At 35.9% G+C, this 14,135-nt stretch overlaps 1 pseudogene; it reads right to left on the bottom strand.

Annotated features, from left to right (window-relative positions):
- Window positions 1–428: 428 nt before the first annotated feature.
- LOC132034601 (glucan endo-1,3-beta-glucosidase-like) lies at window positions 429–1,358 on the bottom strand (annotated as a pseudogene).
- Between the last annotated feature and the right edge of the window lie 12,777 nt (window positions 1,359–14,135).

The raw sequence follows: 14,135 nt of genomic DNA, 5'->3' as shown, positions 1-14,135 counted from the left end.
GTGCTTGGCTAAAGGTAGTCAAGAGTTGCTTACAATCGGGTTATTGTAAGGGTGAAGGATTAAGTGTGTTAATTCCTAGGTTTCAAGAGTTGTAATCTGAAATTTGCTCAGTGTAGTTGTGTTGAAATCCTACTTGGTAAGTCGCGGTTTTTAATCCCTTGAGCAAGGAGTCTTCCTCGTAAATATTCTGTGCCATTTAATTTCTGCATAAGCATAAACGAACTGGTAGATAACCAGGTCCCTTCATACATTGTTTGGTGGACGCATAGCTTATAACACAAAGTACCGAAGTAACATTGATAAATGTATCCTGAATATATTAGACGAAAAGGAGAGTCATTTGCATAGAATTGGAAAACCATAGCATTCTTAATTTTCTTGTTAATTAATTGTTATATATACATAACTTTTAGGTCATATTTTGCAGTCTAATTTGGATAGAACAGTCCAAAGTGTTTCTCTGTGACTGCTCCTTTTTATTTTCATCAAACATTGCAAACAAATAAGTTTCTAGGATCCTTCCAGGTTTCTTTGGAATTCTTGCCCCTGATTTTACATGATTAACCAAATTTCTATAATAAGTTTGAGCATTTTCTATAGTTGCTGAAGGGTTTCCTTCTGCAGGCCAACCACTTTCAGATACAACAATCTCCACATTCGGTCCTCCAGCTTTCTCTATAGCAAAATAAAAAGAATCCAAAAGGGCATCAAAAAGATTTTGACATCCTATTGAATTTGTTCCTTGTTGGTTGAATAGTGCATAAGAAAGTGGGACATCGACCATGTTATAAATATGGCCAAAATAAGGGTAAACATTAGCTAAGATTGGAAGGTTATTTCGCACTAGGAATTCGATTATGGGATTACTAAAACCCTTAAATTCTTCGTGAATATAACTATCTTTGGTTGGGTAGGTGTTCGCTAAGAGCCCTGAATTTGTCGCGGTTGAGACCTTGATCTTATCTTGAAATCCTACTGCTGATAACGCATTGTAAATATTTTCTATGGCAGGACCAACAAATCGTGCATATTGACTGGTATTTGTATCGGGGTTAACTTCATTTCCTATAGATATATATTTAAATTTAACATCATGGGTAATAATTTTGTATGTTGTCTTGGACCCAAGTATTGGCTTTTGAGGAATTGGCTAGTGCTTCAAGATCTTGATTTGGAACATCAAGAAGGATCTCAATGCTACTTCCTCTGAGAGAATTGAAGATGTTTGTAACTAGAGAGTAGAGTCTCATCTTTCTGATCCCATTGGCCTTGTATAGATTTATGACATCTTGATCTGATGGTAAATTGTTGGCTATTTTTCCATAGCATACTCCAATATTAGAATATGTCCTATACATTGCGGGAAAAGAGAAAGGAAACGGTGTCAAAATAACACTTTTAGAAAATATATACAGTCAGACATCTCTATAATGACCATCATATGTAACAACATTTCACTATAACGATCATGTTTTTTGTGAAACCAATCTTTCATGTTATATTATATGTTCTTTATGACAATATTTCACTATAACAACCAAAAGATATGAAAACAAACGACCCTTTTATAGAGAGGTTTGATTGTACACCCATAAAAGTAAGCTTTCTCATAGGGGGCTAGGGGCACAATCAACTCTTAGAAACATAGTGATGGAATATGCTTAAATTAAGGCCATGAAAGAACTTAGACGGGTGGAAAGCTCACGCCAATTTATGTAAGATGTTAACGTTTGTTAGAGGCGAATCTAAATTCTAAAGTGATCTCGATGAGTCAACTAAGGATTCCAGGTAAGAGTTGAATGAAGAATTAAAAGGACTCTTTTCCACTTAATAGATTCATTCCTTCGTTACAGTGGTTATCGATATCTGCCTACGACCTTTAATTTCAAAGAAAGAGAATTAGCCTTCATTCGCATAAAGTAGCTTTATGTTCATTCTAACATATACAGTAATCAAAATATACAATGACCCGAGTCCCGAGTGATCAAAGTTAACATAAATATAGCTAAAACCACATATACATATGAAAAAAAAAAAAAAAAAGGAAGAAAATAACCATTCTAATTCAGTAATTCTAAATTATGAATTCACCTATGGCGTGTGTATGTGAAGAGAGAGAAAGAAAGTATGCTGTGATCATTCAGACATTGCACATAAACAGCCCAAGTACAAAAACAACTTTTAGTGAACAAGTAGCACAAAGCCATAGGAAAAAAATGGAACTTATGGGTGGAATTGTATATTAACAAACCATTCCATTACTTCTTATATAGGCAAGCACTATAGAAGCCCAAGGAAAAGAAAAAAAAATTGAAGTTGGAGAATCCAAGCATACCAAGTGAGGCACTACATGGCATAATAGTGCAATTATGTGACAGATGAAGAAAATTTGTTGGAGTTCCACCCCAAAAGTGAAGGAGGTATGGAATTTTACAGGAAAAAAGGGACCCAATTTAATATATCTGCATGATGATTGTTTAGGTTATCACAACATGACACATGACAGTACAATTAGGTCTATCTTGATAATACAAATTAGCTCAATTCGATGTTCAAATCCCCAAATTACATCTCTAACCATAGGTCAAAATCCCCCAATTTCACTTCGTTAATTTAATCTATGTTTTAGGTGTAATAATCCATAAAAACTAATGATATACATCACAATGTGTTTAGAATACTCAACCAATGTTTGTAAAGAAAATCCCTACTTGAATTGCCTCAAATCGAGTTCACCTAATCCAATATTGGTGAAATAAACTCAAATCCTGATTTTTTTCTTTTTGTCCGATTTGAGGTCTCCATCATGACCGTGACAAGTTAAGGTGCAACACGATTGAAAAGAGCAATCCAGGCAGACCCTGATCAATCGCAACCCTTAATTACGTGACCACAATGCTCTACAGCCCAGGCTTGCGCTATCTCAACCTAATGCCTCACAATCGCGAAGCACCACAAATGCACCAAAAAAATAATAATTAAACTTGCACTATCCAAAATGTGGTTTTCTTGCTCAATAATCACCCAAGCCCCTTGTAATGTAATATGAAAGTTTTTAAAAATGGACAAGAATATGACATGTCATAGTAGAGGGCATGGGCAGACACCACTAGTGGGCGGCATGAGATGTTTACCCCCGACGCGGGAGGCCTGGACGCGGGCTAATGATAATCATAGTATCACACCGCACCTATACGGTCGGGCAACTTATATATGCATACTTGATATGATGATGTTTATGATGTAAGTTAGCATGCGTTATTCAGCCTTAAGTGACATTCAGTTACAGGTTGTTTCCTTATTAATGTTCCCTTGTTTCTTCGATATGCTATTATTGTTCATGCCTTACATACTCAGTACAATGTTCGTACTGATGTCCTTTCTTTTTGGACACTTCTTCAGTAAACCGAAAGAATACTTGAATGAACATCCTGTTGGGATCGAAATAACAGAGCGTCATGCGGAAGCTAATAATTGCAAACCTTTGAATGACGATAAATCAGACAACAAAGAAAATATACTAAAAATATAATATGATTTGGTCAAGTGGCCTACATATTGAAAAACTAATATAAAAAAGAAAACATTAAAACTATGGGAGAATAATCTTCCCCTAAACGAAACTCTTTTAATGACTGCATTGCGGATGCTTTTCTGTGTTATGAATGAGAAGAATAAATCTTCCATTTATAGAAGTCTAAAACTTCACCTCCCAGAATAAGGATAATATCGTAGAGTCCTTTTCTACAAAGAAAACCTTTTCTACCAAGAAATCCTTTACGAAGTAAAACACAATAATGATAAAATTCAAATAATGTAGGTAATTCAGGGAAAACCCTAACAAATCTCCCCTTGGCCTGAATTTTCTGGCAAAATAATCTTGATTCTCTTTCTGCACATAATCTTCATCACTGCTGCTTGTCATGGTTAAAAGTAGGTATGGTTGAAATTTGAGTCTTATGCTTTACAAGTGACCACAAGTTAAAAGTGGAGCCCCTGCGTTAAAAGTGAACATGGTTTGAAATTGGCCAAAGCGTTTAAAGTAAGCAAGGGTTAAAAATTTGAACTCATACGTTAAAAGTAAGCATGAGTTGAAAATTGGAGCTCATGCGTTAACGCAAGCATAAGTTAAAAATTATTTTTGTTTTAAAAATATACAGCAGCATGATTGTTGAAAATATATGAAAATTGTCTCCACATGTAGTAGTACTCTAGATTTTATTTTATTTTTGGACAAAAATCTTCATTATCATCGAGTTGGTTGCAACTTGAACTGATCCACTTTGAACCTGTCTTCAACCTCGTTGAACCATTGGCTCTGATACCACTTGTTGGGATCAAAATAACAGGGCGTCATGCGAAAGCTAAAAATTGCAAATCTTGAACGACATAAATCAGACAACAAAGAAAATATACTAAATGACTATATCTGGTCATGTTTGTGGTATCTGTTTACAACGCATGATTCAAAACTTACGGTACGGAAATATGAGTCTCGTTAATGTTAATCATATAAGATGCATCTTTCAGTATGTGAAGTAGATGTATGGTTCAGTAGGTGAATCCATGTAGAAGAAATATATCTACAAATTAGAGAATATAATCATGAGATGTTCATCAATTCATTTATGGATTCTTTTAGTCAAAAGCACTGAACTTGTAAAGGTTAAGTGAAAGTCTTGGTTTTAGATTTACAGTGAACTTGTAATTCCTTTATTAATCATATTTGAATTACATTTCTCCCTTTCATGAATGTACTGTATTTTTTGAAGACCTTTTGCGATCATACCTGATGGACTCATAATGTATTTAAATAAGAGTGATACCTTTGGATTCGGTCTTACTATGTTACAGAAGGGTTTATACCCATAATACGTAGTGGCAGAAACTTAAGGAAAATTACCGTTTCCAATTTTTCTTGAAATTACGTATGTGATTCGTTAAACGCCAAAGCGGGCGAATCCTTACGTAATTAATTCCAAAATAATGATTGAACTTAAATTCAATTACCCATTAATCTTGATACTTATAACTAATATAATACTTATGGGTAAATCGAAATTTTTGGTTATAAGACCTTTATGGATTGCCCAAAGGTTGATCGTTTGTTCTTATAATCATTAACTATTAAAGTGATAGTTTAGATGTGCCGTTAGTTTTATTTATTTATCCAAAGATAATAAATATTACTAATTGGTATATTAAAAGTTATCGAATTACGTTAAATTCATATTTAAGCATCACTATGTTTAAAAACTAGTATTTCGATGTTCTGCCCAAAGGTGAGCATCAAAGTACACTTAAGTCTATAAGAAACCATTTCTGAATCTGATAGTATGTTTAAATTCATAATTCAAAGCATTAACAAATGAGCATGTTCTATTTGCAACATTTTCTCTTCACTTGAACTTTGCTTCTGTTATGACCTTTAACGGACTTAACTTCTCAGATTAGTGCGAATAGATCAAATTCCATCTTGGAGTTTTAGACTTGATGCTACAATTTTCACCAAGAAGCCAACTGCTATTACTGATGCTAGTAGTGCTGAAGAACGATCTCGTTATAGGCCTTTGGGACCGGTCTAACATATTAAGCCTAATGTTTATGCGAATGAGTATTGCGGGCAACATTAAGACTACTCTTCCCAAAACTGAAAGTGTCAAAGAACTCTTGAAACTTGTGGAAGAATGCTCCCAAACTGCTGATAAGTCTCTTACTGGGACACTAATGGGTACTTTGACCACCATGGAGTTTGATGGTTCACGTATTATGCATGAGCATGTCATTGAAATGACAAACATAGCAACAAGACTTAAGACTTTGGGAATGAAAGTGGATGAAAATTTCCTTATACAATTCATCATCAACTCATTACCGTCTGAGTATGGCCCTTTCCAAATGAACTATAACACCATGAAACACAAATGGAACGACCATGAATTGCATGAAATGCTGGTTCTGGAGGAAACAAGACTAAAGAATCAAGGAATCCACTCCATTAACCTGGTAACTCATCAAAGAGCTGGAAAGAAACATGGTAAGGGAACACAGAGGCAACATAATGTTAATGAGTCTTCCTCTCAAGTACGTAAGAAGGAACACAAGAATGATAAGTGTCATTTCTGTGGAAAACCTGGACACTTTCAGAAAGATTGCCAGAAACGTAAGGAATGGTTTGAGAAGAAAGGTGAACCTAGTGTTTTTACATGTCTCGAATCAAATTTAACTGAAGTTCCTTATAATACATGGTGGCTTGACTCTGCTTGCACTATTCATGTTTCTAATATGATGCAGGGATTCCTTACAACACAGATCATAGATAAGAATGAAAGATATATGTACACGGGGAATAGAGGGAAGGCTCCAATTGAAGCTATCGGGACTTATCGTTTGATCCTAGATACTAGCCATTACTTAGATTTATTTGAAACTTGTTATGTACCTTCTCTTTCGAGAAATTTAGTTTCTTTACTTATATTGGATAAGACTGGATACTCTTTTAATTTTGGTAATGGATGTTTTAGTTTGTTTAAGTATAATCATCTCATTGGTACTAGTATTCTTTGTGATAGCTTATACCAACTGAATCTTGATAATCTGTTTGCCGAAACACTCTTAACTCTGCATCATAATGTTAGAACCAAATGAAGTTTGGTGAATGAACAATCTGCTTACTTGTGGCATAAACGTTTAAGTCACATATCCAAAGAAAGACTGGAAAGATTAGTTAAGAATGAAATCATTCCAGATTTGGATTTTATAGACCTTAATATTTGTGTTGATTGTATTAAAAGGAAAACAAATAAGACACCCAAAGAAAGGAGCCACATGAAGCACGCGACTTCTTGAAATTATACACACCGATATATGTGGCCCTTTTGATGTCGAACCTTTTAGTAAGGAAAACACTTTATCAGCTTTATTGATGATTTTTCATGTTATGGATATGCCTAATTGTTGCATGAAAAATCTCAAGTTGTAAATGTCGTTGAGGTATTTATTAATGAGGTTGAAAGACAACTAGATCGAAAGTGAAAATAATCAGGTCAGACAGAGGTTGTGAGTATTATGGAAGATATGACGAAACTGGACAACTCCTTAGTCCATTTGCAAAATTCCTTGAAAAGTGTGGCATATGTGCTCGATACACAATGCCTTGCACACCAACAAAATTATGTAGCAGAAAGGTGTAATCGTACATTAATGGATATGGTTAGGAGTATGTTAAGCAATTCATCTTTACCCATTTCGTTGTGGATGTATGCTTTAAGGACTTTATTTGCTAAATAGGATTCCTAGTAAAGCAGTTCTAAAAGACACCTTTTGAACTGTGGACTGGTAGGAAGCCTAGTTTGAGGCACCTGCATGTTTCGGGTTGCTCGGCTGAAGTTAGAATTTATAACCCACAAGAAAAGAAATTGGATTCAAGAACAATCAGTGGTTTCTTCATCGGTTATCCAGAAAAATTAAAGGGGCATAGATTTTAATGTCCTAATCATAGTATGAGAATAGTTGAAACTAGAAATGCTAGGTTTATTGAGAATGGTGAAGTTAGTGGGAGAGAAGAACCATGTAATGTGGAAATTAAAGAAGTTAGGGTGAAAGTTTCTCTACTCTCCACTTTTTCTAAAATTGTTGTTCCTGAAGCTGTTGTACAGCCTAATAATCAAGAAGAACAACAAATAAATGATCCTGTTATTTAGAATGAAGCCATAATTAATGAACCTGTAGTAGATGAACCACAAAATGTAGCATTAAGATAATCTCAAAGACAAAGGAGATCTGCTATTTCTGATGATTATTTGTATATCTACACGAGTCAGAAATTGACTTGTGAATTGATAATGATCTAGTTCCATTCTTACAAGCTGTTGAAATTAATAATTTTGATAAATGAATTAGTTCTATGAAAGATGAATTGAAATCTATGAAATAGAATGAAGTTTGGGACCTTGTTGAATTACCAGAAGGTTGCAAAACAGTCGGGTGTAAATGGGTCTTTAAGACCAAACATGACTCTGGCAACATCGAAGGTCACAAGGCCAGACTTGTTGCCAAAGGTTTCATTCAGAAAGATGGCATTGACTATAAGGAGACATTTTCACCAGTCTCTAGATAAGATTCACTCAGAATTATAATGGCTTTAGTGGCTCATTATGACTTAGAGCTACATCAAATGGATGTGAAAACTGCTTTCCTAAATGGGAATTTAGAGGAGGAAGTTTATATGGATCAACCTGAAGGGTTTGCCATTAAAGGCAAGGAACACATGGTGTGTATACCTAAGAAATCAATATACGGACTTAAACAAGCTTCCCGACAATGGTGTCTTAAGTTTAACAAAACTATTATCGCCTTTGGATTTAAGGAAAACACTGTTGATCGGGGCATATATCTGAAGGTCAGTGGGAGTAAGTTTATTATGTTATTCTTGTATGTTGATGACATCTTACTTACTACTAATGATCTTGGTTTGTTGCACGACACCAAGAACTTTCTCTTTAATTAACAACTTTGAAATCAAAGATATAGGAGGGGCATCCTGTGTGATTGGAATAGAAATATTCTGGAATGGATCACAAGGATTGCTGGAGTTGTCTTAGAAAGCCTATATTAATAATGTGTTAGAGAGATTTAGAAAGGAAAAATGCTCATCAAGTCCCGTTCCAATTTAGAAAGGAGATAAATTTAGTCTCAATCAATATCTAAAGAATGAATTGGAGCGAAAGCAAATGAAATATATTCCTTATGCATCAATAGTTGGGAGCTAATGTATGCCCAGGCATGTACGAGACTAGACATCAATTTTGCTGTTGGGATGCTGGGCTGATATCAAAGTAATCCAGGATTGGACTACCGGAAGGCTGCAAAGAAAGTGTTGCGATACTTGCACGGAATGAAAGATCATATGCTCACTTATAGAAGATCTGATCATCTTGATGTGATTGGATATTTAGATTTAGATTATGCTGGTTGTGTCGATACAAGAAAGTCCACATTTGGTTATTTGTTCCTATTAGCTGGAGGAGCAATATCATGGAAGAGTGAGAAACAATCTGTTATAGCTGCATCCACTATGGAAGCTAAGTTTGTGGCATGCTTTGAGGCCACGGTTCAGGTAATTGGTTGCGGAACTTTATTTCAAGACTTGGACTAGTCAATAGTATTGCCAAGCCGCTGAAACTTTATTGTGATAACTCTGCAACAGTCTTCTTCTCTAAAAACAACAAGTATTCAAAGGGTGCCAAGCATATGGAATTGAAATACTTTTCGGTTAAAGAAGAAGTCCAAAAACATAAAGTTTCAATTGAACATATTAGCACCAAACTTATGATTGCCGATCCTTTGACGAAAGGATTACTGCCCAAAACATTTGTTGAACATGTTGAAAGAATGGGCCTTACCTATGGCAATGAATGTGTCACGACCCAACTAGTGGGCCATGACGGGTACCCGGAGCTGACTACCGAGCACCACTCATCATGCTATCTATCATACTCGATCTGGGCATACAATGCTCTCGACACAAGACTCATCATGGAACAACCTCCAAATATCTCCCAAAACATGTATATATGCATAAGCCCACGAAGCTACAAAAATGATGTACAAAATATACAATGAAGATGATCACATGGGATCTACAACCCAAACATAAGTATCTACGAGCCTCTAACTAGAATACTGGAATCGTAAGAACGAGACAGGTCCCCGACATGCCCCAACATGTACACAAAAGAATATACCAAGGCATGGCGACTCCGGAGTAGTGGAGTGCTCCTGCAAACTCACTGTACAAGCTCCTAAGTGTCCGCACCGTCTCCCTGCCTACCTGTGGGCATGAACACATCATCCATAAAGAAAAGGACGTCAGTACGAACAATGTACTTAGTATGCAAGGCATGTATAACAACATAATAAAGACATAAAGAAACATAAAGCGAGGAGCAAACCTATAGCTGGTTGCCTCTTAAGGCGGAGTCATGCATGCTAACTTTTATAATAAAAATACTATCATATCATACATATATAAGCTACCCGCCATATAGGTGCGGTGTGATCATCATTAGCCGGCGTCCAAGCCTCCCGCGTCTGGGGTGTAAGCTGCCCACTACAGTGGTGTGTCTACCCGGCCGCCTATAGGGCGGCGCGGTGTTATACTGCCCGGCCATGTAGGCACGGTGTGATCATACATGGAAATAACATAAAGCATGCATGAGAGCTCAAATGAAAGCTATGACTCTATCGGAGTGAGGTAAGGTCGATAACCTCCGATTACATTATGAAATAGTCATCGTCGCAATGTCTCACCTTGAAGGAACTATTATCATGAGGTGAGATAGCAATAAGAAACAACATCAATGAAATCACAAAGATAGGATCATATAGCTCATATTAGCATCATCTCATAGGCTTCGGAATCTCTAAAATAGCATCATTATTATCATTTTTATCATGGAGCATATTTCATCTTTATCTCATAGGAAACTCTTAAGAACCTTTAACCTTCATCTTTTAGGATGTAAGAAGATCATGGGAATATAGGAAAGCAATCACAAAATAAGAGTCATGCCTTGAAAGAAAGGGATTAGCCTTACATACCTTTACGTCTGTCTAACTTTGCCAACTAAACGCTTCTCTCCAAGTTCACGATTCTACATTCAAGAGAAGTCGTACTAAGATTAGATAACCGGAAACATACTTGAAGCTAAGCTAAGGCGACTAAGAGCTAATGAAAATTGGGTAGCACTTCCTTTGTTTCTACAACTTTCTCCATCTAATATAACAACTCCCAAACATCAATAACAACACCCATAATATCATAGTCAATAAGTTCTTCAAGTTAGGCATTATTTAACCCTCACAATTCTTTTTCAAATCATCCACAACCATTACTACAATATAACAACATATTCATTTTTCACATAATACTCCCTCAACGGCATTAGCATCATTCATAACAAAATTATACTCATTTCATACTAAGAATCATGACTCAAATGAACTTACAGCTCAAAATATCATTATTTCCATCTTTGAGCTCATATTCTGCAGCTTCTTTAATCCAAGTCTTTCAACTACTCAATACCTCTAATAACATGAAATAAATGTAAAAATCACCTTTGAATATGTAGGGATGGTCTTTGGATGAATATACTCCACTTGAGAAGAACCCCAACTTCAATTCCTAAGGAAACCTTGACTTGTATCAACCCTAGTGAGCATCCATATACTTGATCCTACCAACTCTTGATGTTTAACCCTTGATTTCTCTTGGATATATGTTAAAATTGTATGGAGAATGTTCTAGAGCCCTCTTGAGTTGTGGAGAATGAGTGAAATGAAAAATGAGAACTTGGGGTCCTTTTTTATAAAAATTAAAAAGCTGCCCAACGAGGATTATATGGACCCTTATACGGTCCGTATAATACCTCCAATGAAAGACCCCTCTATGGACAGGTTATACGGTCACTTATACGGACTGTATATGTTATACGGATCGTATAAGTAGCCGTATAACTCACATTTCCCGAAGTTGATCCCGTTGTTTCATTTGACTTCCAATCCTTGTGGAACCTTCTTGACACTTGTATAATACTTCATTAACTATCTAAGGAGCCTTATAACTCTTCCTCAAGACATTATTAAATCAACATTAGCTCGGTACTTCGAAAACCTTTCCAAAACACGACTTATACTTCGCCTTCCTCAATGAACTTTCTTCTCTTGCCTCAAATGTCTTTGGAATCTTAATTAGAATAATTAAGTATCCCTTCTTACTTGTAAGGACATGTACACCTTACTTGCATTAGTCTATTCACTGCACAGTGACATGAGATTTTCCAAGGTGTAACAGAATGACTTTATGTAAAGGCCTTATTATGTTTATGAGATTAACACGTTGAGCTCATTTATATATATGTTTCTATTGTCACCTGTTTTCTCTTGTATACATAATGTTGAGAATGATGATGACAGGTTCTAGCTTAGATCAAGTATTCTAAGCATTATTGGTGGACCATTATGTATTTGTAAAGGTTGTATTGGGTAATAGACTAATATTGTAGTACATGTAAGGGACTATATCGAATAAGGGTATGTACAACCGCCAGGACTCATATTATTTGATTTACTCAATCACAATGAATAGTGTTTCCAATGGAATGAAGATTTAGCTTTGAATGTGTACACAGTGATTGAAATATTTATTGAATCATTGAGTGAATGAACGTGTGCCAAGTGGGAGAATGTAAGTTGTGGCCCACATATTATTTATTGGTTTAATAAATATTAAATAGCTAAATTAAATTTGATATTATTTAGAAGTTAACTTGTGGTATAACTCCCTCCTCACGTGATGGAGAGTGGGATAGAGGAGTTGTAACTCCCCAACATAGTTGTGGGTCCTCTCTCTGTGTCTTTAAATTGGGAATAGTGTATACTCCATCAACACACTATTCTAAGAGAAACCAGTAAAGGAAAAGAGAGAGAAAAGAGTTTCCAAAGAAGATCAAGTTTTTCCGCTTCCGCTCGATTAAGTCAAGATCGTTATGGCCGATTCTGGTATGTTTTCTTGACTGAAATTCTTATATCTTATGATTGTGAAAATCATGTAGTTCCACAATCGTGAAATTATCGATAGGATTTTATATAGATTGTTTATGAACCATAGTCTAAAATTGCGAAAATCCTTACAGAATTTTCACATGAAAAAATTATGAAGTTTCCCAGCGTTTCAATGGGAACCTATTTCCCACCATGCATTTTCCCAATGAGATTGTTCTATGGGAATGAGGCCGGAAAATCATATTTTATAGCACAAATTTTCCACTAAATGTCAGTGGGAAAAAACTCTTTTTCTAGCAGTGTTGCTTCCTTATGTATCAAACATCTTCCTGTTGTTTTGTCCACTGTGGAATTTGTCTAGGATGCTACATACTCTCCCCTTAGGGAATCAACGTCCTCTATGAAATTTTCCCACGATCATCTTCAAAATGTAGGACTTTTTACTCGGTTGCCTTTGGCACAAACAACTTAGTTGACTGGAGCTACGGCAGATTCAGTTGCCTTATACAGCGGTAAAGGAGATTCGAATTTCAACCCTAAGAAGAAAAATGTTCAATGTGAATTCTGCCATTTAAAAGGGCACACCAAGGGCTATTTTCGCTAAATGCTTATCCCTTGGATTTCTATTACACCTCGCATTTTCATACCTTGAGTTTCGCCAAATGCTAATTGTCCTAGCCTTGAGAAGTAGGACAAATTTTTTCGAGGTCATGAGGATAGATATGTCCATCTTGGGTATATAATGGATTAAAACCATGTTTAGTAAGCCTCGGGAAGGTTTAAGACTAGTCGGATCATTGGAGTTATGTTTCGGTAAAGGTTTGGCAAAGTGTCACATTATGGCGCAATATGTGGCGCAACATGCGAGCAACAAAGCGCGCTTTGCGGCCACGCAGTTGTGCAGCAAAGTGTGACAGTGAATTTTGGTGATTTTGCGAGGCTTGCGACAATGACATGCGTCTAGCAAAGCACGCTTTGCGGCCTCGTAACCATAAGCATGTTGTGTCGGTCCAGAATTTTCTGGACAACTATAAATAAACCAAATTTGACCCAAAATCATATTTTCACCATTTTTGGACATAGAAACCTCTAGAAACTCTCTCAACAAGTCTTCCTATGAGCTAAGACCAAAATCAAGAGCAAATCCAAGAGAAATCAAAGATCAAACACCAAGAATCAAGAGAATCAAGTGCAAAGAGGCTCACTAGGGTTTGTAGAAGTCAAGAAATCCTTTGGTATTGGAGTTGGGGGGTTTTTCTCAAGTAAAGTATCTTCATCCAAAGATCATTCCTACATAATCAAAGGTGAGTTTTACATCTAGCTCGTGTTATTCAAAGTATTGAGTAGTTGAAAGACTTGGATTAGAAGAAAGTAGAATATGAGCTCAAATAGGGAAATAATGGTATTTTGAGTAGTAAGTTGATTTGAGTCATGATTCTTAGTATGAGATGAGTATAATCTTGTTATGAATGATGATAATGACGTTGAGGAAATATTATAGGAAGAATGAATATGTTGTTGTATTGTAGTCATGGTTATGGATGACTTTGAAAGTGAATTTGAGAAGT

The sequence above is a fragment of the Lycium ferocissimum genome, chromosome 10 (genome assembly GCF_029784015.1).
Source record: "Lycium ferocissimum isolate CSIRO_LF1 chromosome 10, AGI_CSIRO_Lferr_CH_V1, whole genome shotgun sequence".
Lineage (NCBI taxonomy): Eukaryota > Viridiplantae > Streptophyta > Magnoliopsida > Solanales > Solanaceae > Lycium > Lycium ferocissimum.
The sequence above is the reverse complement of the archived record's forward strand: the minus strand, read 5'-3'. Positions and strand labels throughout refer to the sequence as shown.